Source organism: Syngnathoides biaculeatus, chromosome 12 (assembly GCF_019802595.1).
Source record: "Syngnathoides biaculeatus isolate LvHL_M chromosome 12, ASM1980259v1, whole genome shotgun sequence".
NCBI classification, from domain to species: Eukaryota; Metazoa; Chordata; class Actinopteri; order Syngnathiformes; family Syngnathidae; genus Syngnathoides; species Syngnathoides biaculeatus.
This window is the reverse complement of record NC_084651.1, coordinates 2,243,877-2,266,628: the sequence shown is the minus strand read 5'-3', so window position 1 is coordinate 2,266,628 and position 22,752 is coordinate 2,243,877. Positions and strand designations below refer to the sequence as shown.

The following is a 22,752-nucleotide window of genomic DNA, read 5'->3' as shown; positions in this document are numbered from 1 at the left end:
TTTTTTTTTTATTACACTCAAGGTAATCACATCCGCAGATGTCTTCCAAAAATAAATCCACAAATAAAAGTGACTTTAGGGACACGATCAAAGTTCCCATGAATATAATATGAAGCAGAAAAGAGTTGAAGAGTGTGTGTATTTAACATGTCCACAAAAGAATTGTGTTCCGTCCACTCTTTGCGCTTTATTGCCGTTGGAGTTAAATGGCCGCGAAACTGAGCCGCCATCTGTCCCGTGCGCGACCAAAAAAAAAAAATAAAAAAAAATTGCTTTATTAGCCCCTTTAACGCTTGTACCCGAAGCTTCATTACGGCGCGGCTGCCATGTGGTTTATTGCATTTTGGGATGAGTTTCCGGCTGGGGGGGAGGGTCTGAATGGGTCTTCGGCTCTGCACAAAACGTGCACGCAGGAGCAAGAAAGTTTGACGTGGGGGATAAAGAAGATGAAGAAAAAGAAAAACACGAAAAAGAAGCAGTCGTGCTACTAGTGCGACACAGTAGTTTAAGTGTACTAGTGAGGACAAGGAGTGCACTAGTCCTGCACATGACTAGTTGGACAACTAAAGACAAAACTACTCCTAGTGGATTTTGGAGTCACTAATGGGATCTAGAAGGCCACTAGTGTCAGACTCATGACTACTAGTTGGTCTTTGTCGTGTTCCTAGTGCAGCGCAGCAGTTTAGAAGCAAGGCAAGCAAGCAAAATGTTACTAGTAAGACAGTCAGCCTACTAGTTCTCCTAAGGTCTTACGAGTTGTGACAAACAGTATACCAGTACAGGAGCAGAAGGATAGACAGGGGATACATGCTGGAAGGTTTTTCCACGTGCACGGGTTTTGCGGCGACCGCGTGTCAGCGAGCGCCGTGGCCGGAGGGCGGTCGGGGCGACCGGCAGGAGTTTTGCCGCTCGAGCTGCCGATTTGCCTTCATTTCATTACACTTGCCTTCGACTTGCTCAAGTGATTTCATCTGCCGCGCCTCCGACGCGAGTGCTCGGCGAAAACGGGGAAAACCAGGTCACGGTCGGTCGCCCAAGCGCCTGCGTTTGCACCCAACTGATTTCATAATAATAATAATAATATCGAAACGGTACAAAATGTGGTTTGTCCATCAAACGGGCCTCATAGAGTAAATAAGCACCTGGGAACTAAAGTGGCCTAATGACATGTTTGCCAGTTTGAGAATATGCTAATATTTCAGATCAATATGATTTTTGCCCAATTTTCATATCCAGGGTGCAGTCCATTATTGCGCTTTTGCACATTTACTGCAACACTGGGCCAACTCCCAAATTCCGATGTGGCCACGCCCCTTGAAAGCAGGCTCCACCCACTCCCGAAACATCGCAGGAAAAGTTTGCGGTCCTTCAGCTTCGTTCTCGTTGCATCTGCAAGTCATTACAAGGGAATATTATTTTTTAACGTAAATCAAATATTGACAGATGCTTGGCGTCGTACCAAAATTTTGTCTTTAAATGAAACAAAACTAAATGTTAGTTTTCATCCTTCATCAAATATTGATAAATTAGCTGGATGTTAATCGGGACTTTGACCAGTGTCGCATTTTTGTATCAAACAAAATGCGATTTATCATTTTTCATGAGATACAAAATAGAAGGGACAAATGTATTTTTGTCCAGTTGAGTTTGAATCCGTCAAGCAACGTCAACATCGCCCGTTCGTCCGCTTATCAACACGATTCCGCTTGACGCGATCGACATTATACCCGCCACAATGGATCTGTTCTTTCTCTAAAACTTACGCGTGTCTTTCATCGATTCATCCATTTTCTTCGCCGCTTATCCTCACGAGGGTCGCGGGGAGTTCTGGAGCCTAACCCGGCAGGAGGCGGGGCACACCCTGAACTGGTCGCCGGCCAATCGCAGGGCACATGGAGACAAACAACCAATCACACTCACGGTCATCACACCTAGGGGCAATTTAGAGTGTCCATTTAATGTTGCGTGTTTTGGGGATGTGGGAGGAAACCGGAGTGCCCACCCGGAGAAAAGCCACGCAGGCACGGGGAGAACATGCAAACTCCACACAGGCGGGTCCGGGATTGAACCCGGGACCTCGGAGCTGTGAGGCCAACGCTTTACCAGCTGATGTTTTTGAATCTCATAAAATGTTTATTTATTCAAAATGCTAATAAGAACCAACACATTTCCATACGGCATCCTGTAGTTGTCATGCCGATGAATTAGAATTCAAAAGCGAATGGACGACTTTGAGTGTCGGAAGGAAGTATTCGACGCGGCTGCGGCCTCGAGGTTTCCCCGCCACGCTTCTGCGGGAAGGCGCTAAGGCGGACGCGGATCGCACCTGTCGGGTCGTTGCAGGTCTGCTTAGCCGCGGCTTCAATCCGGAAGCGGTGCCGGCGGGGGCGGGCGCGTGCCCACCCCCCCCCGGGAGCTTGTTGTCGGCGTTGGCCGAGCACTTTGTTGGCTTATTACTGTCACTCAGCCGGGTGAAACTTGGCCGCTCTCCTTGATGGCGCTCCGGCTTTATTGCGGCCTCCGCCGACTCCCCGCAGCCTTTTATTAGCTCGAGCTGCTCTCTTAAAAAAAAAAAAAAAAAAAAAAACAACAGAAGAAGTCTGCTTCGCTGTTTGTCTGCGCGTGCGTGTGCTTTACCATGCACTCCTACGCCTTATTCCTCGCATGCTTTTTTCCATTTCATCATTTTATCAGCTCGCCGGATTCCTCCCCAGGGACACAGAAGAAGAAGAAGAAGAAGAAGACGCGAAAGAACAATAAGAGCGTTAAAACGCGATGTCATCATTTAGTGGCTACTCCGACTGCGCTGAGATTCAAATGTTGCCGAGTGCATTACAGACACGAGAGGTTCGTAATTTCAGCGTTTAAAGGTCAAGTGACATCCCGATGAAGATTCGAAAATAGATATTGTCATGAAAAATACATGGAAAATTATTCACTTCCAAAAAATAAACATGAGCGGAGAGTGCGTCGAAGAAGAGAACATCAACAACAATCGAGCGAAGTGACCCGGGCAATGTTACCCTATCGTTTCGAGCCATATTTAGATGATATACGGATCACGGCCAAACCGCATGCGGCCAAAGCACCTCCCCGCCTCATCCACCTCGGCATGGCGGTGATAAAAACAACGTCTCGCGCGAGCGACAATGGCGCCACGGCCAAACCGCCTCCCCATCCGATCCACCACCGCGGCCGAAGCCGTACCCGTGAGACGAGGCGGCAGACGAGGCGCGGCTTCGGCAGTGGCTCGTCCGAAGCCGTGCTCGGCGCTGACGGGTACATCGACACATTTAGCACCCCTGACGTAGGTGCGTGGATCTTTTGTTACATTCTGAGAGGATTACGTCCCACCCCCAAACTATTTTTTTCTTTTTTTTAAGTAGCTGCGTACACACCTACCTGTCATTTGGAACCCACAAAACTCTCGTCCTTTGCACCCGTGCAATCCATTTTTCACAACGAACCGGGTCTTTTTGAAAAGTATGAAGAATGAATCCATCTTCCCGAGTGTTCGAGCGATATCCAGCAATGCAACGAGCCGGCATTTTGGCGAACACGAAGGAACAACGAGTTCCCTTCCAGCAGGTAAAACTAGTATAAATAGACGAGACCGCTTGAGTGCACGACTGCCCTGTATGTCACTTCCCGCTTCTTGTCGAAAACAAATCCCTCGAGAGGATTTTCACGGCGGGAGTTACAAAAAGTCATATACGTCAAAATCATGTTTTGCGGTGAAAAAACAGATGGGTCCATACCGGCTGCCGTTTTTTTCATTAATAACATACTCAAAATCAAGCATTTCATGACGGTGGACCTTTAAGGTCCCGTGCTCTTCCTGGTCCGCAGAAGTTCCGAACACATGATCGAAAGCGACGTGCATCTACAGCGCTTTTTCGGAGAACGCTCTGAATTTCTCGGGCCCAAAGTATCTTGACTCAACATCGCCTGCGCTTTCTCTTGAAAGCAGCGTGACGGTCTCCTCATGCGGGTCGGCGTCGGCGTGGAACTTCACGTCACTCGTTAAAAGTTGAGATCAGTGAGCAAGTCAAGTGCGCAGGTGCGTGCCTGCGCCGGGCCGCCGGTCCGAGTCCAGACGGGGAAGACGTCGGTAGACAGATAACTAAACGCCTGAACATTAAAAATGGAGACGGCGGCGGCTCTGCGTTCATTATTGATGACGCCGGCGACCCTCAAATCTTTTCCGCTTGTTCCGCGTGACACGCAGACGCGATATATCTGCTCTCGTCCTCGCTTTGAGAAGATCAGCATTTCGTCATCTGCTCCAGTTTTAAACATGAAAGCTTCAGAAGTTTGCTTTTCTGAAACAAACCCCAGCAAAAAAAAAAAAAAAAAAGAGAGAGAGAGAGACATTCAAAACGAAGCTATTCGGAGGACATCGGCATTCGGCGACCGGACCTTTCATTAGGGAGGTTGCCGGATTTTGAGCTACGAGTCGTCACCTGGCCGATTTTTTTTTTGCTTTGACTCGTGAGCAAACGTTTGAGACGCAGCTGCTCACTCGACAACTGGCAGCAGTTTAGCTGATAACGAACATTTGAAAGAACTTCTAACCCCGGTTGCCACATCCCGTTTACCGTCAAGATCAACATGAAACGAAGTGGATTACATATTGTGTAGCTTTGTCTAGTTTATGAGTTTCATCCTCAATCACAAAAGAGTCTTCAAGGGCTTCACGGGCCCACAGTTGACACGTGACGGTCGGGCAAGGAAAACAAACGAGAAGCTCAAGAAGGAACCTTCCAGAATGAGCTAGCTGGAGTATATCGAGTGGGTTTATCGTGTAGTCTGCTGATAGGCGCTGTCCACGAAGTTGGGTTAGGGAAACCGGCGCCTTCAGGAAAGTGCCTGTCCCAGGACTACGTGGTCCGATGGGTCGGAGCAGAATCCTTCACAACAGCGCCACCGGGGAAGCGGTCCACCTCCGAGCTTGTGTCAGTTAGCTGCCGCAGAATCCGTCCAAGATAGCCTTCAATTCGGTCATCGCCAGGTAGCGCCCGAGCAGGAGGGACGGGGAGGAAGATGAGAGGCGGCATTAAAACAGGCCAACGTGCAATTTAACTTCAGGACAGAGAGTAGAAGTACATATGGGGGCCAAATAATTCAGTGGTTAGAGCAGTGGTTTGGTAAACCAGGGGTCGGGAGTTCCTAGCTCACTGGGGCCTGTACTCCCCCTGAGGGGTTGCTTCAGGAAGGGCATCCGGCGTAAAAACCGTGCCAGACAAATATGAGCGTTCATCTGAGATGTCACGCTGTGGCGACCTCTAACGGGACAAGCCGAAAGAAACAGAGCGTAGAAGTACATCATAAATAGAGCTTTAAAGATTTCTACCAAGGTAACAGCGATAGCATTGGTGGGAAACCCATTCCAGATTCCTGGAACCTGACTAGAAAATGCGTGTGAGTCTGTAGACTTCTTTCGAGGCTCTCAAAGACCAGCAATTTGTGAGCGTAGGTTTTGGGCCGGAACATACGGACGGTACCACGAAGTCAGTGAGGAGGAGTGTGCTAAGCCGTGGAACATTTTCTAAGGAACTAGGGCTTCGAATTCTTTCTCAGGAGACCTTAGAGCCAAACCAAGTCAGTAATATGATCGTACTTTGTCGTCTTGGTCAAAGGTCTTCTTGCGGTGTTATGCATGAAGTGCAGGGTATCAATGCTCATCAGGGAAGGACAAAGAAAGCAGCACGTTTCAACAATCGAGGCAAGTCCTAACGAATGTAAGGAACTACTACGATCTACAAACTACGATCGAGTGCTCTTGAGAGCACCGAACTTCTTCTTCTTCTTCTTTTCCTTTCGGCTTGTCCCGTTAGGAGTCGTCACAGCGTGTCATCTCTGTTTGGCACAGTTTTTACGCCAGATGCCCTTCCTGACGCCACCCTTCTGCGATTTAGCCGGGGGAGAAAATCTTACAGCACCTGGTATTGCCAGGCGGTTTCCCATCCAAGTACCAACCATGGCCAAACCCGCTCGGCTTCCGAGATCTGACGGGATCGGGCGTTCTCAGGGTCGCATGTCCCTAACCTATTCTCGCGTGCACCGAACGATCATGGAAAATCCATTTAGTTGAACGCTAACACATGAAGAAAACCCCACGTATGGGATGCGAGGATTTATTCTGGGCTGGAAATTCGTTGAAAAAGATCATTTTTTAAAATGTGACATTTTTCCGTGTCGCGCTTGGACTTGCAGACGCCACGTTATTGTCGGTCAAATGGAGTTCAAAGAAAACTAACATTAAACGCAGAATGGTCGTTTTCAAACTGATTTGACTCCCAAAAGTTTTGTTGTTTTCTCAGTTTCGGCGAGTTCTGGTTTTCCGGCGAGTCTCGGTTTCGGGTAGTGTGGTCTTTGGACGTCGTTGGCATACAGTACACGGATGAACCAAAACGCAGCTTTTGCGGTAGGCGTTGAATAATTTGCAGAACAATGAAGTGAAATTGGATCATTTCCAGCAGCACACCGCCGGGGAACATCAATCTGGATTGTGACGGAAGAGCGCAAGAGCAACGGATCGTGCGTGGAAAGTCAGCTAATTGTCGCCATCACGCCGACTGCGGCGTTGTTTTACGGTCGCACGTCTCGAACGCGTTCACTCGTCCGTCTCGTCGCACCGGCCGGGCGGACGCGCGGGATTTAAGGACTTCATCGAGTGCGTTTGCGAGGCCTTTGCGATGAACCGGAGACGCTGCAGATAAATTTAGTGCGCTGTGAAATCAAACCAGTAAATCAGCAGCGGGCTCGGACTGACTGACTGACTGAAATGTCAGCGCGAATTAAACGTAAAAGACAAACGAGAACTCAGCCCGGCGAACTTCGCGCGGAGAACGGCGCGCTCAAGTCGGATCACGTCGCGTTCATCCGCCTCGGCCTCTTCTTGAATGGACGCGAAACGAGCTCGCCGCTTAATGACGCCGCGGTCGGCCAAATGGAGCAATTTACGAGATAAAGAAAAGCATTGATTTGGAACCGGCGGAACGTTCCTTGCCGAGGAGGAGAGTGCCAGAACGCGCGGGGAACGCGACGGCCACCGTGAATGCGTTTTTCTATGCGGAAACTTTGTCATGGCAGTTTTACACGCATGCTCAGGCACGCACGGCACACGCCATGTTCATCATTTTTTGCTGGGTTGCTTTACTGGCTGACGCTCACGCAAAAGCGCACACACATCAGTGACACTACCTTACACACACACACACACACACACACACATACACGCACGCACACATTGCAGGGCAGGGGTCCTAAAACACAACTAAAACATCTCACCCACTCACCTTCAAAAACTTTGTCACTTGTTCTTTTTTAGAGTGGGTTTACTTGCTGACACACACAAACATACACACGCAAACTCAACTCATTGACACCACCTTACACACACACCGACACACCGACACACGCATCGACACAGTGGCAGGGAGAAGCTGCATGGCTGGCACTGTGGCTCATGAATTAAAGAGCAGCACTGGTCCAGGGGGAAGAAATTATTCAGGCAGATCTGCTCTCTGACAGAGGAGGCCGGGAGGGGGTGAGTGTCGGGGTGGGGGTGGCGTGGGGATCAAGAGCCAGGAAGACCGAGAACTAGTGAAAAAGAAAAAAAATACAAAAGGGAGGTGAAATGGGAAATAATGAAGAAAAAGGTCAACAATACGGATTGGTCTTTAACACAAGGACGCGTGCTAGTATGTGTCCAGCTAACAATGCTAACAGGCTAAAGCTACATGACAGAGTTGTAAAGATTGCATGAAAGGGCTGACCGTTCGATGCCGCTGGTCGTGCCCAAAAGAGACAAAAAGCTGTCTGGATTTCTATCAACGCAAAGGTCAAAGTTCACAATCAGTGAAGGAAAGCGGGATGGGGCGGGGGTGGGGTGGGGGGGGTTGTTAGTGCATATTGCCACCATTCACGCTGAAAGGTACAAACAGCTTTTGGAGGAACACACGCTGCCATCCAAGCGACGTCTTTTTCATGGATGTCGTTGCTTACTTGAGCAAGAAAGCCCGGTCCATCCGTCTGTCGGTCCATCCTTCCATACAGATTTTGAGGGGGGGGGGGTTAGTGCATATTGCCACCATTCATGCTGAAAGGTATATACAGCTTTTGGAGGAACACACGCTGCCATCCAAGCGACGTCTTCTTCAGGGATGTCATTGCTCACTTGAGCAAGAAAGCCCGGTCCATCCGTCTGTCGGTCCATCCTTCCATACGGTTTTTTTTTTTTTTTTTTTGGGGGGGGGGGGTTAGTGCATATTGCCACCATTCATGCTGAAAGGTATATACAGCTTTTGGAGGAACACACGCTGCCATCCAAGCGACGTCTTTTTCATGGATGTCGTTGCTTACTTGAGCAAGAAAGCCCGGTCCATCCGTCCGTCGGTCCATCCTTCCATACTGCAGCAAACATTTCCTTCATGTTTTGCTGATCCAGAATCAGGCTGCCCGCATCCCTCCTGCGGAGACTATAAAAAGATAATATGTGCTCAAGTCATATTCAATCCATTATGTTGTTTCCAATTTTTGTCCACGGAAGCAAAACGTTGCAGATCTCGGAGCGGCGCATCGAATCAATGTGTGTATTTCTTTGAAATGACCCCTATCGGCAAAGTAAGCGCTGCCAAATGCGTTTCCCCGCCGCTGCTTTACGGGACGTCTCTGTTTAGCGCTGGAGGTGGACCGGCTGTCAACGCCCCGGCGGAAACGGCGCGACGGCCGCCCTTGCCCCCCCCCCCCCCAAACACACTTACTTTCTCACAACACAACAGCGTGTGAGGAAAGCTGCTTTGCTTTTCATTCAAGCATCCCCGCCGTCATTTGTTCTTCTTTCTCTCGGCCGCTTCGGCGCTCATCCCGACTATGTTTGCACTTCGCTGAGCACATGTTCACCCGTTTGTGTTCATTTGCACACAACGACGAGCCAGGCCTGTTAACCGCCCTGTTCTTCTTCACCTTCTCCCACTAATGCTTTATCTTCAATTTTCTTTGCCGCTTATCCTCACAAGGGTCACGGGGGAGTGCTGGAGCCTATCCCAGCTGTCAACGAGCAGGAGGCGGGACACACCCCGAACTGGTCGCCAGGCAATCGCAGGGCACATCGAGACAAACAGCCGCGCTCACAATCGCACCTACGGACAATTTAGAGTGTCCGATTAATACCCACGCAGGCACGGGGAGAACATGGAAAACTCCACGCAGGCAGGGTGCGGGATTGGACCCGGGACCTCAGAACTGTGAGCCCAACGCTTTACCAACGTGCCACCTAAATGCTTTATGACTTTTTGGGAAAAGTAAACAACTTCCTGACTCCTTTGGCTTCTGTCACCATCAGCGAGCATCTCATTAGTCCCAGCATTATTCATCAATAAGCCCCCCTTTTGACCCCCCCCCCCCCCACTGGGACACATACACCCCCGTTGGGAAAAATGGCAGTATGTGTGTGTGTGTGTGTTTCAGACAAGCGCTGACAGTCCCGGCCTGGTACAAGGTCAGAATCCACATATGTGTGTTTATTTGTGTGTGTGTGTGTGTGTGTGTGAGGAAAGTGGAGACAATATACCACCTGTGACCGCCCCCCCCCCCCCCCCCCACCGCCCGCCATGCCCGCACCCACCCAGCAGATGCTCTGAAAGTCAACCACGCAACACGCGCGGGAAGAACGGCATGCGGAGTTATCAAAGTCAGCGAGGCTAGCGGTGGTGTGATAAATATGAAATATGGATATGATATAAGCGCCTACTTAGGTAGGGGGGGGGGGGGCTCAGTTGCATGCCCAAATGGGCAACAGGAGCCTTTTTTTTTTTTTTAGTTTTTGATATATTTGGCCACAAATTAACGTGAAGGTCAGAATAACGCAAGACACTTGACGTGTGCAGAAAAGGTAGACAGACGGACAGATAGAGAGAGAGAGAGAGAGAGAGAGAGAGAGAGAGAGAGAGAGAGAGAGGGAGGGAGAAATGGAGGGATGGAGCTAGACAGACAGACAGACAGACAGACAGACAGACAGACAGACACAGACAGACAGACAGACAGACAGACAGACAGATAGATAGATAGATAGATAGATAGATAGATAGATAGATAGATAGATAGATAGATAGATAGATAGATAGATAGATAGATAGATAGATAGATAGATAGATAGATAGATAGATAGATAGATAGATAGATAGATAGATAGATAGACAGCCTCCACGTTTTTGGCTTGATGATGTTTTTTTATTTGGTGGACATCCACGCAAGGACAGTTTTCATTTGGGAAGATGAAATATGAAAAGAAGGAGGAGGAAAAAAAAGACGCTCATCGTCATCGTCAACAAACTTTTCTTGTCCAGCGCCGACGCAAGAACTCGACTCGCTTTTGAACGAAAACGAAAGAGGAGGCCGCGATACCGTTGAAGGGAAACACGCCGACACTTGATCAACTTTTTGCAAGGACTCTTTTCATATTTATGTGTATATTCATATTCATATTTATGCCCTCGGACACAAAAAAGTGCTTAATTAGAACAACAACAACAACGGATCCAATTTTTGCTGTCGCTCACGTAGAAAACACGTCCAGGTGTGACTTTGCGGATATTTCTGACAGAAAAAATTTGCACAGGGGAGAGTTTGCCAGTAATGATTAAAAAAAATGGATTTAGAGAAACAGATAGCCTCGCTTGCGGGGAATATTATGTTTGGCACTCACGTGACTTGGACCCCGGCTGTGCCCCCCCCCCCCCCTGGAGAAAAAAGTGCAAGATTGTTATTTGAGGATTCTCTTTCAAGCGGGCTCATTCATCAGCATCTTTGTATAATCTTGCACTAACTTGACCTCACATCAATTATTCATTTGGGCCCCCAAAAAATAAAATTAAATAAAAAGTCCAACAAGCTCAGGAGTTGCATAAAAGTTTCCAATGCGCACCACTTCAGATTTTCCGTCGTGAGCTCGCCGGCTTTCATCTTGAGCCCTCAGCTTAATTTTTTTTTTTTTTTGGCTACTTTTCCCCACGTTATGATTGTTTGCAAATTATTGCGCTTTTTCACATGTCAAATCATTTCCAAGGCCGTTTGCAAAGAAGTCCTCTGCCATCCTTGGGTGAAATTCCAAAAGGGGCGGTCCTTATTTAAAATGGGCAAATTCTGATCCCAAATTTGGTCAAATTCAGGAGGCCTCGCTGGCAGACATTTTTCACAAACAGTTAAGATAATAAAAAGATTCGAGTAGATTGTTGGCACTGGTGATAGTGTGTGTGTGCGTGTGTGCAAATGTGTGTGTGTTTGAGGGCCAATCATATTCATCTGCAGTGGAGACAAAATGGTGCCATGACACATCAAAACGCTGCTGGGGAATTTATATGATATACACAAAAAGTATCAACACACATCTACTACTACACACACACACTCCTCATTGCCTATTCCTGCAGCTCGCTGTCTGGATCGTATCGATGTCCAATCAATACGCCGTGATCGATTGACCCCATCGCCATGGCAACCAGCATTTAGCCGCTTCATCGCGGGCCATTCATTTCGGAAGCCATTAAGGAGCGAGCGCCCGCGTGAGTTATGGCGGCCATTAGAAAAAAAAAAAGAAATAAAAAAAGAAAAAGCCGCAAAGAGGGCGGCCCGCGGGCCCGACGGCCGGCATCGAACGACGGCCCCCGCTGCCGCTCGCCGTTGTTGTTGTTGTTGCTGTCGTTAATTGATTGCAGCAAATAACATCTCAAGTGCTCAAAGCGCTCGGCTAATTGCGCCATAAACATCAGACGCTCGCTTTTACAGTAGATCGCAGCAAGGAGCTTTTCTGCGATGATTCGCTATCGATAGCGTAGCGCTACACCGTCGCACGTGCAGCCACGGCACGGATCTTTGCAAGTAATCAGAAACATTGAAATATCAACACTAAGTACCGCAGTACTGGTATCTGTGTCCCCAATGAAGTGTCCCTTTACCCCACGCAGGAAATGGACGGCGCTGCACAGTGGCGCGTTCGAATCCGAGCGTGCGAGCGGCAGCTAATGAGCTCCGCGTGGTCGCTATCAACGGGCGCCATGTTGTTAATGCATGCCATTGATTCCTCTCGACTTTTTGGGGCGCGCGAGTTAGTTAGTCCGCCGCCGAGCAGCCGAGCGGCACGTCCTTTAGCATAATCGATGGGGTGCGCTGACATATTCACAATATTCCTAACGTGCGCTGCTAATTGGCCCAATGGTCAAATTGTGGCTGTCAATGCTGATCAGTAACTTGGGCAAATCCTGCAAACAAAAGCTAGCTTAGCACACGGCGAGGAAATTCATCACACGTGCGATGTTTGCGCGAGCTCTGAACTTGTGGACTTGTCAGAGTTCTCGTATGACATCGATTTCAAGCTCCGCCCACATGCAACAAACAAAATTCCAGCTAGTGTCATCCATCGGTCTTGTTTACGTCCTTCAAATTTGTCCGAACCAGGGATGAGAATGACCAATTTGGGGGAATTCGGAGGGGGTGCGAAAATTCAGAGTTCACATCGGAATGAAATTACCGACGAAATATCGCCAAAATGCTGCCGGAAATCGGAATGTTGTCATTTTTATAAACACCAAATTTTACGTAAACAGATAGCAATCTTGATCGGTGCCTCACCCCGCGTCAAGCCGTACTCTCTAACCCCATCCCCCCAAATTTTCTCAACGGATTTACACGTCTCGCAAAAATGACATTTTCAGTTGAAAAAAAACTCCCAAAATCCGCAGAAAATTCTCACCCTTGCAGAACAAATGCGTGGAAAAAGAGTCTCTTCGCCTGGGAAATAGCCCAAACGAGTCAAAAATGGCGGCTTCCGGGCAACGTGACACACTTCCTTTGTCTTGGCTTCTTGAGACTTCTTTGTGGGTCTATTCTTGATACGAATATCTACTAAATTTCATCTTTCTGAGTGCAATTGGTTTTGGGGGCTGAATTTTAAAATTATCGTAGGGCAAGTTCCTTTTTGAAGGACATTGAGAAGTCACCATAACGGCCTCATCCATCCACTATCTACTGCTTTTCCGGGTCGGGTCACGGGGGCAAGTGGCTTCAGCGGGGATACCCAGACTTCCCTTTCCCCAGCCACTTCTTCCAGCTCTTCCGGAGGGATCCCGAGGCGTTCCCAAGCTAGTCGAGAGACGTAGTCTCTCCGGCGTGTCCTGGGTCGTCCTCGGGGTCTCTTTCCGGTGGGACAACGCCCGGGACACCTCACCAGAGAGGCATCCAGGTGGCATCCGAATCAGATGCCCCAGCCAGCTCATCTGGTTCCTCTCAATGCGGAGGAGCGGCGGCTCGACACCGAGCTCCTCCCGGATGACCGAGCTTCTCACCCGTTCTCTAAGGGACAGCCCGGACACCCTGCGGAGGAAACTCATTTCGGTCGCTTGTATCTGGGATCTTGTTCTTTCGGTCACGACCCACAACTCGTGCCCGTAGCCGAGGACCCCAAATTACGCAATTTAAACCCAAATGGCAGATTTCAAGTGTTTTTTACAGTATGGCTTCTTGAGACTTTTTTGTGGGTCTGCTCTTGATGAATGGTTCTACCAAGTTTCATATCGCTAAGTGAAATTGGCTGAATTTTCCAATAACTGTTGCGGGTCGCTGTCGGTCGGAGTTTGGGGCGTTACGTCAAATCGTCAAACTTTGCGCCGTGCTTCCCCAAAACACAACGAGGAAAACTCAAAATTGTTCGGGTACGACGTGCGCTTCCAATTTGGTAGCAATCGGACAAAATGTCAGACGTGTTTGTCTTGGAGGGAGATCTGGAAATAGCCCGAATGAGCCTGAACAAAATGGCAGACTTCCCGCGTCTTTTGGGGCACGGATCCTTCAGACGGTACTTGGGGTCCGCTCCCGATAAACGCGCCGACCAAAATTCATACTGAACGAGCGGAACTGCTTTCAATTGTCCCGAAATGACAAAAAGTCTCTGGAATTGCTGCTTTGTGCTGACGTAGGTCACGAACGAGCATATTTGTGTGCGCGTGCGTCATGTGGAGATGAAATCTGTTGCGCATGCGAAACTGACGTAAGGGGTGAAAAACACACACACACACACACACACGGGGAAAATACAACATGTCCTTCTTGCTGACGTTGCTTTTCATATTTACCTACATGCAGTGATTGCCATATGCCATCTTGTCTCTTTCAAACACACACACACACACACACACACACACACACACAGTAACATACAATAACACGTTTAACACATGCATGAAATCACTGACACACACCAAAACATGCATATGAAAAACATACATTCAGTTAAAGCATACACACAGTAATGCACAAATACTTATGAACACACAGACACACTACAACACCCAGAAAAACACACTTGAAAAATGGGCGAGGGGAATAAGTTGTCCGACACCCCAAAAAAATCCACAAATAATTGAGTTTGCAAAAGCCCAACTGCAAATTAGTGTCGTGTGTTTGTAATTTTGTTCAACAAAAGATCACTAGCTTCATGCTAACCTATAATGCAAATGCCCCTAGACGGGCTAGCGGAAGTTAGCATCAATGTTACGGTGGTCGTAAATCACGAGGAGCAACGCAAATAAACAGAGCAGACGATGACATTGACAGGTGTGACCCGGTTAAAAAAAAAAAAAAAAAATCACTACAATCAAAAGTTCAAATACAAAGATGAATTTATTTTATTTTGTAGGGATTTGTATTTAAATGTGTTTTATTCATTTGTGGAAATAAATACTTTTGTTTGTCATTTTATTTTTGTAACCGGAAGTGAGGTATTGAGAGAGAGCGAGAGAGAGAAAGAAGCGGGACGGAGTGCGAAGGACTTGTTGTTGTTTGAAGAAAAGGAAAGTTAACGGCGGACGTTCATCAAAGTTGATCGGCGTGTTTCGACAAGGACTGTCGAATGTTCAATTCTGATAGCCGCCGTAACGTGGTGGAGTTCGCAGCTAATACAGAGGCTAAGTGGACGCGTGGAACTTGGCTGGGACGCTAGCGACAGGCTAACGGCAACTAGCGAGGCCTGTGTTGGACCACGAGGAAGAAGACGAGGACCGTGAGGACTTAGATGACGCTGGACAAGTGGACACACCCTTCGACTTTCTTCACTCCTGAAACACCGCAGGGACATCTGTGTTTGAATTTCTTTTGTTTGCTGGCTATGTTCATATTTTTTGGGGCCCTTAGTTTAGTTTAGCTTAGTTCACGTGTGCATTGTGTAGTTATGTTGACTTTTATTTTTTTTTTTTTTTTTTGAATGCAGCGTTACTTCAGATCAGAACCGAACAGCCAGCCAGCCAATCCAGTCACACTTTCTTAGTATGTGACATCACGTGACTAAGAAAGCATAACTGCGATTGGCTGGGTTTTCGCTTTTGGCCTGTAGTAACCCTGCCCGGTGGCACAGACGATGAATTTCAGACAGCTGAATTGTTGACGTTGAAAAGTGACACTGAAATACAACTATTGAAAATGTGATCAATTTACATTTCAAATTCAAATCCTGGTGGCACTTATTTACTTCCATACGATTGCTACCTTCGTGATTTGCTATCGCAAGCGCCCTCTCGATTTTTCTCGAGACGAGGACCGTGAGCACTTAGATGACTTTGGACAAGTGGACACACCCTTCGACTTTCTTCACTCCTGCCGTTTGAAACACTGCACCGACATCGGTGTTTGAATTTCTTACGTTTGCCGGCTATGTTCATATTTTTTCGGGCCCTTAGTTTAGTTTAGCTTAGCTCACATGTGCATTGTGTTGACTTTGTTTATTTGAATGTTTGTTTTTTATACAGGTTTGATTTTCCAACCTTTATTTTGTTATTAAATGTTCATACTTTTTGTTACATAACCAGGTCTATGATTTGACTATCTGCAAGAAGAGCTACAAAAGTGTGGAGTTGATTTGGTAGTTTGGTTATTTGAATTAGGATAACCTTAACTCATAAGGGGAAATATTATTTCAGAGACCTTTTGATAGGGGATAAGTGCACGTAATAGAAGTTTTGAATAATTACCATTAAGTTAATGGATTAGTTCCTAATTTTGATTTGAGGAAAGGACTCGGGTTTGTATACTTGAGAGGCGGTACACAGGCGTAGATTCTTTGTGCTCCGTGGGAACAACCACGATGACGACCTTCTCTGCGTCCTCTTCCTGCACTTAAATCTAAATCTGGACTTCGCCCGTATCGTGCAAAACGGCTCGGTCTGCATAACTGTATAGTTCCTTTCAAAGGAGACCTCACGCGTTAGGAGCGACTTACATTTCTACGTATCGCAACGAAAAAGCCTTCGCCGTCTAATTGCATGAGAGTGCGGCGCGCTGACATTTGTGCTGTTCCTTGAAAAGACGCACAAGCGCATTAGTGGAACTCCTTCCTCCTGGTCGCCACGGTTACCGTCAGAGAGCCACCCGGGCTCTTAAGTTTCCCCGCTTTCGGTGTGCGCTCCTTCCTAATGGTCTCCATTAGAGAGTCCGCCGGTTACTAACAGCGCCGACAAGTTGCGGCGGGCCGACAAAGTGCCCCCCGCTGAGCGCACACAAACAAACACGATTGGTTCAGGCCTTAAATGTGCCACAAAAGGACGTCGCGCAAAACCTTCTGCCGCGCTGAAGCCTTCTTGACCGCAATAATCATAAATAATGCACCCAATCCGCTCGGCGGGAATTTCCCCCGGGGACGATAAAGCATCTTTCCGTGACAAGATCGCGGTCAACGCGCTAAACCCGGCTCCGGCGCCGTTTTGCCAGATGCCGTGCAAAAGAGAATTGCGTACAGAAATGCCGGAGTCTTCTTTTACGCCTTTCATATTCACTAACGTAGTAAAATACATTTTTTTGAAGGCGTCATTTGCGCCTGTTGTCACACTCTCTCCGCTAAGAAACGGGAGAACGTCATATCACATCGCTCGGAGAATTGTGTCACTTCCGCTTGGAGTTTAATGCAAACCACGAGACAAACGAGCAATTTAAACACTGAACGACTCAGCCAAAAGTTCATATCATTAATATTGATGTCATCATTCCGTTGAACACGAGTGCTCTAGCTTAATGCTAACATCGAATGCGCAGTGTCATAGACTGGCTAATGGAAATTAGCATCGCTGTTTCTTTGCTACTAAGTAGCCGCTGGCCAATCAAGGACATTAGTGACCGCCCCACCCTCCCAACCAGCGTCCATTTTTGAGATATGATTATTATTATTACAGTTGTATTTAATGATGATGTAGAGTTTTGCAGCCGCCTTGGCGCAGCGAATGTTGTAACAAACATTGTTCAACAAATACCTCTCTGAAGTCAGTTTTGCCCCCAACTTTCGTATCGGATCCCTCAAATGTTCCGGACCGGACCGAAGTGTCCGACGTCGATCCGGTTGGCGCGCGCGCGCGCACACACACACACACACACACACACACACACACACACTAAAGCAGCTCTGATGAGAACAAGTTCGACCTTGACACTCGGTAATCCGCGGGTCAAGCGGCAGGAATTACGCGCAAAGTCTCGCTTGTGATCCCGAGCGCCCCGGGGGGGGAGGCCCGCCATCGATTCCCACGTCCCGCCCGTCTGGATCAAAAGTCCGATTTCGATAAACGTCAAGTCGGGAAAGACGTTTGCCTCCGACTGCCGACGTGCCGCGAGTGCATTTTTCTCCCTGGAGTTGAGCGTCGAAGACTCCGAGCGGCTCGCAGAAGTCCACGTGGGCGCCGTAAACGCTCCTTTACCTACGCCTGTGCCGGGATTGGCTTCTCTCGGCGAGGATCGACTCTCGACTCCCCGAGCGCCGGGATGGAGGATTGGCCCGATATTTTTCGTCTCTGCGGTGGCTGCCAAACTGTTTTGCGCCGTCCAAAGAAAATGACCTCACGGGAGATGCTCGTGAATAATAAACATGTAATAAACTTTGTTTAGGTCAGTGCTGGAACAAGCGCGGCGTCGGTGTTCACGGTCTTGCATTTGTCCGAGTATTTTCTCTCCGTGAACTACATATGGATCAAAGTGTGTGTGTGTGTGTTTGAATCTACTATCTACTACCAGCAGCTGCCAAACTATTGCGGATTTAAATATTGAACATTTACAGCGGTGAAAGTTTTCTGGATGCCATTTGCACACCTCCCGGTCGTGTGCGCGCGCATTTGTGTGTGTGCGCGCTTCAGCTTTCATCCGCGCACTTCATAAATGCCCTTTTTTTTTTTTTTGTCCTTTATTAATTATTTTACCACCCCTCGAGATGTAATTCTGCTGTTTTGAGGGGGGCGGAATGAATTACGCATGATATCGCAACTACGTTGAAGGCGTACTGGCAAATAAATAAATGGCGCAAAAAAAAAAAAAAAAAAGACATTTAACACACACACACACACACGCGTGCAGACTTGGAATATTAATGCCAGCATGAAGGATGCAGTACTAAATTTTTTTTTTTTTTCTTAATTCCCACTCTCACTCGTTCTCTTGTCAAGCGTGACATTACCTGAAGGGACAGCTGGCTATCGGTGTAGCACACACACATACACAAAAACACACGGACACACACAAATATGAGTAAAGACACTTATAACACACACACACACACACACACACATCCGCAGCTGTAGCAGTAGTCAGCAGGGACATTTAGTTGAATGGCTCTCATTTGGATGGAATGTGTGTGTGTGTGTGTGTGTGGAGATGTGAGCGTGTGTAGATGTGTGTGTGTGTCGGTTGCGTGGGACTTTGCAAGTGCGACGCTCGCAGCCCCGGCGAGGGGAAGTAAATATTAACAGAGGAGCGTGATGAGGCGCAGATATGAACCCCGAGGGTTGTGTGGATTGAGAACAGTTTCAGTGGGAGAAACCATCGCGGCGACTGGGAGGGGGGGGGGGGTTGAACCCGTGCCGTTGCCATGGCAGCATTTGGCTGCCAGACGAAGCAAATGTCCGCCGCTCGGAGAAGAACGGGAGACGGTGGCGCCGCCGCTTGACGATAAGAGGACGATGAAAGACGGGAATCGTTGTTAACAATTTTGTTTGTCTGTAAGTGATCAGCCGGAATGAAGAATTTCTCGCTCAACTTAGAGGGAAACATTTTCCGCCTGCAAAGTACCGTAATTTCTCGAGCATAATGCGTCCTGAAGTATAATGCGCACCCCCAAAGTTGACCTAAACCCCCCCCCCAAAAAAAACCCAGGAAAACCATTCTACCAATGTATAATGCGCACCACCAATTTGCTGCTACCCATATGCTAAAAATATTGGGAATTATTCGTATTTATATTTTGTTAGGTTTGTACTTCAAAAAAAAAAACTGTCTGTACAAGAATCATTAATAATAATAAATGTGCCGATGTAGCCGTAATATAATCTCGGGGCAGGTAATTGTCAGAACAGAATCCCTCAACCAACTAAAATAAATGCTCAATTATGGCACAACATTTTATTAGTACTGTTGATAACACATATTAGTCTTAAACAAATATTTAAGACTGTTTGCCATTTTTTGCAATCTTTGTGCATAAAACATTTGTGCATAGTGCAGTTTATCCTCAAGAGCAACATCTAGCTCATCTCCAATCTGAAAAAATATCCATCGTAGCGAACCTTTGCAGCGACTTGGTCCAGTTCTGGTGCCTGCCGAGATTCATAAACTGTGATCCCCTTTTGCTCATCCATATCCAAACATTTTTTTGAATCCCGAGCGTTTCGGTTCCGCAGCACAGCCTCTATCAAAACAACGCGAGCTCAGACGACATAGAAACGAGGGTAATGGGCAAATTTTTTTTTATTTTTTTTTTTAAAGCGAGCATTTGATGACACGTTTCTTTTAAAAGCAGCTGCACAACTCGTTGCCGTTGTAGTCGACATTTTTGGTCTTTTTTTTGCAGTCGTTTCTGATCTTTGGTGCAGTAGCATCAAACATGCTACGCTAACGATCTTAAATTGGAAGCTCCCCGAGGAGGTCGTCGAGTTCAGGTCGAGGGCGCACATTACTGTACAAAATATGAATGTGTAACATAAGACATGGAACATCATATCGAAATGTGTACCTTTTTTTCTTTTTTTACCACTCTATGTACCTGTGTACAACTATACAATGTAATTGCATTTTTGATTTTTCATCCATACCTAAATATAATGCGCTCTATTAACTTTTTGAAAACATTTTGGGGAAAAATTTGCGCATTATTTCCGGGAAATTACGGTATCTCATCCAGCATCCACCGGTTGAACTGCCCTCATCATGGCGGTCGAGTTCGTTTTGCGTAGTCAAGCGACGTTTCGAGATTGGCCTCAAAGCCTCGCCGACGTTTTACAATTTTCAAGTTTTGTAATTTTCCGTTTGCTCTTTTGCAGGCCTTGGAAGTCGCGATTTTGTTTTTCGTCACCTTGCTACTTGCTACGATCGTATGGAAGTAAATATGTGCCACCAGGATTTGGATTTGAAATGTAAAGTGATCACATTTTTAATAATTGTATTTCAATGTTAACAATTCGTTGTCTAAAATTCACCGTCCGTGCCATCAGGCGGGGTTACTTCAGGTCAGAACCCAACAGCCAGCCAATCCAGTTTCGCTTCCTTAGTCATGTGACGTCACGTGACTAAGAAATTGCTGGAGCCTATCCCAGCTGTCAACGGGCAGGAGGCGGGGTAAAGCCTGAACTGGTCGCCAGCCAATCGCAGGGCACTTCGAGACAAACAACCAATCAGACTTACGGACAATTTAGAGTGTCCAATTAACGTTGCATGTTTTTGGAAATGGATGGAGGAAACCGGAGTGCCCACCCGGAGAAAACCTCCGCAGGCACGGGGAGAACATGCAAACTCCACACTGGCTTGTCCGGGATCGAACCCAGGCCCTCAGAACTGTGAGGCCAACACTTTACCAGCTTCTCCACCGTGCCGTCCCCAGCAGAACCCGATTGATTTATTTTCCGCGAATGTTTGCGACGCCGACTTCCACTTGATTGAAAAAAAAAAAAAAAAGGGGCCGGAATGGAAAAAGTTTGTCAAGTTTTGCCGCCGTCATGGTGACTAAAACTGAAATTTGTCACGCTAACTTCATTTATGCCAATAAGTGAGTCGTATCCGGCGTGTGGGGGAGAATCACACGAACCAGACGGGCCGAGAACAGATCGCGAGCAAACTCTCTTCTTCGTAATGACGCAGAGAGAGCGCGTGAAGAATTTCGAGCGATTCTTTCGAACGTGCGCCGGCGTAGAACGGTGGCATGCATCGCCGTGGCGACCGAGTCACACCGGCCGGTCTCCGCTTGCACAGGAATTTGGGACGAAAAAAACGCGGACCGTTCCGCTGCGGCGGCCGTGTACGATGCAATTTCCCACCCGCCGTGTAAGGAGGACTGCAAAGAGCAGGCGCCGGCCCGGGACGAGAGAGTTGAAGCGGCAATTTGGCGCCGGCTCGGGCAGATTCTGCACCGGCTACTTTGATGTCTGACCCACTTTGCCCGTCGCCCAATAGAAAGCCGCCGACTTGACTGACTTTGCCGTCAATTTAGCAGACGGGCTAACGCGAGGTTAGCCGGCGGACCTTCGCCATCTGCCGTCGCGCTTCGACATCTCGCGTTTCTCCGTCCACTTCCCTCCTTCCTCCCTCCATCCCGGTTCTGGCGCTCACGTGCTGGTCGGTCGGTTCCTTCCGAAGCCGCCGCCCCTTTCAACGCGTCCTCTGCTGCGAGTGGACGAATCCCGTGCGGCTTTTTAGGGGGCTTACCTGGCGGATGATGTCACAAAAACATCCATCCAACAATTTTCTTTGCCACTTATCCTCACGAGGGTCGCGAGAAGCCTATCCCAGCTGTCAACGGGCAGGAGGCGGGGTACACCCTGAACTGGTCGCCAGCCAATGGCAGGGCACATGGAGACAAACAGCCGCACTCGCAATCACACCTACGGGCAATTTAGAGTGTCCAATTAATGTTGCATGTTTTTGGGTTGTGGGAGGAAACCGGAGTGCCCACCCGGAGAAAAGCCACGCAGGCACGGGGAGAACATGCAAACTCCACACAGGCGGGTCCGGGATTGAACCTGGGACCTCAGGATGGCGAGGCCAACGCTTTACCAGCTGCCCTCACAAAAACAGGAAAAGACAAAAAGAAAAGACTTCCCCCCTTCCTTCCAATACCATCCCTCCTCCTTTCCTTACTTCCTCAGATGCTTCATCCCTCCGTCCTTCCTTCCTTTTTCTTCCTATCATTCTTCACCCCTCTAATTGTTTTCCTTGGTGAAAAAAATAACACACACACACACACGCTTTGGACATTGACATTTTTTTTCCCCAACACACACACACACACACACACCCTTAAAAATAAAGGAGTAAAAAAGCGAGTTTGTCCTTTGCTGGTTGGTTTTTTTAATTTTCTGCTCTTTTGCACCCGTCTCCTTCCGTCACGTTTTTTCCCCTCTCCATCTCGTATTCCTCCTTTCCTTTCCTTTCATTTCATTTCCTTCCTGTTTCCCGGCTCATTGGCTATTCTTGTCATGAATGGAGGGAAGGCGTCCACGTTCAGCAGTTTGAAACCCCAATTTGAAATTCTAACCCCATTTTTTTAACACTGGTCCAATTTTCAAACCCTAACATGACACTCTTACCCCCCCCCCCCCCGTCTTCAAACCCTAATTTGAAACCATCGCCATCTTGAAACTCTGATTTCAAACATGAACCCGTTTTTGAAACGGTGGAAGGGTGGATCAGCTGGTAAAGCGTTGGCCTCCCATTTCTGAGGTCCGGGGTTCAATCCCT

General features: G+C 47.9%; 1 long non-coding RNA gene across 1 annotated transcript; it reads right to left on the bottom strand.

The window, feature by feature from the left end:
- Positions 1-1,113: 1,113 nt before the first annotated feature.
- Positions 1,114-8,220, bottom strand: LOC133509863 (uncharacterized). Its single transcript, XR_009797457.1, has 4 exons — positions 8,011-8,220; positions 2,327-2,561; positions 1,764-1,866; positions 1,114-1,389 (listed from the first exon to the last, which is right to left on the bottom strand). It is a non-coding gene; the product is annotated as an uncharacterized LOC133509863 (long non-coding RNA).
- Between the last annotated feature and the right edge of the window lie 14,532 nt (positions 8,221-22,752).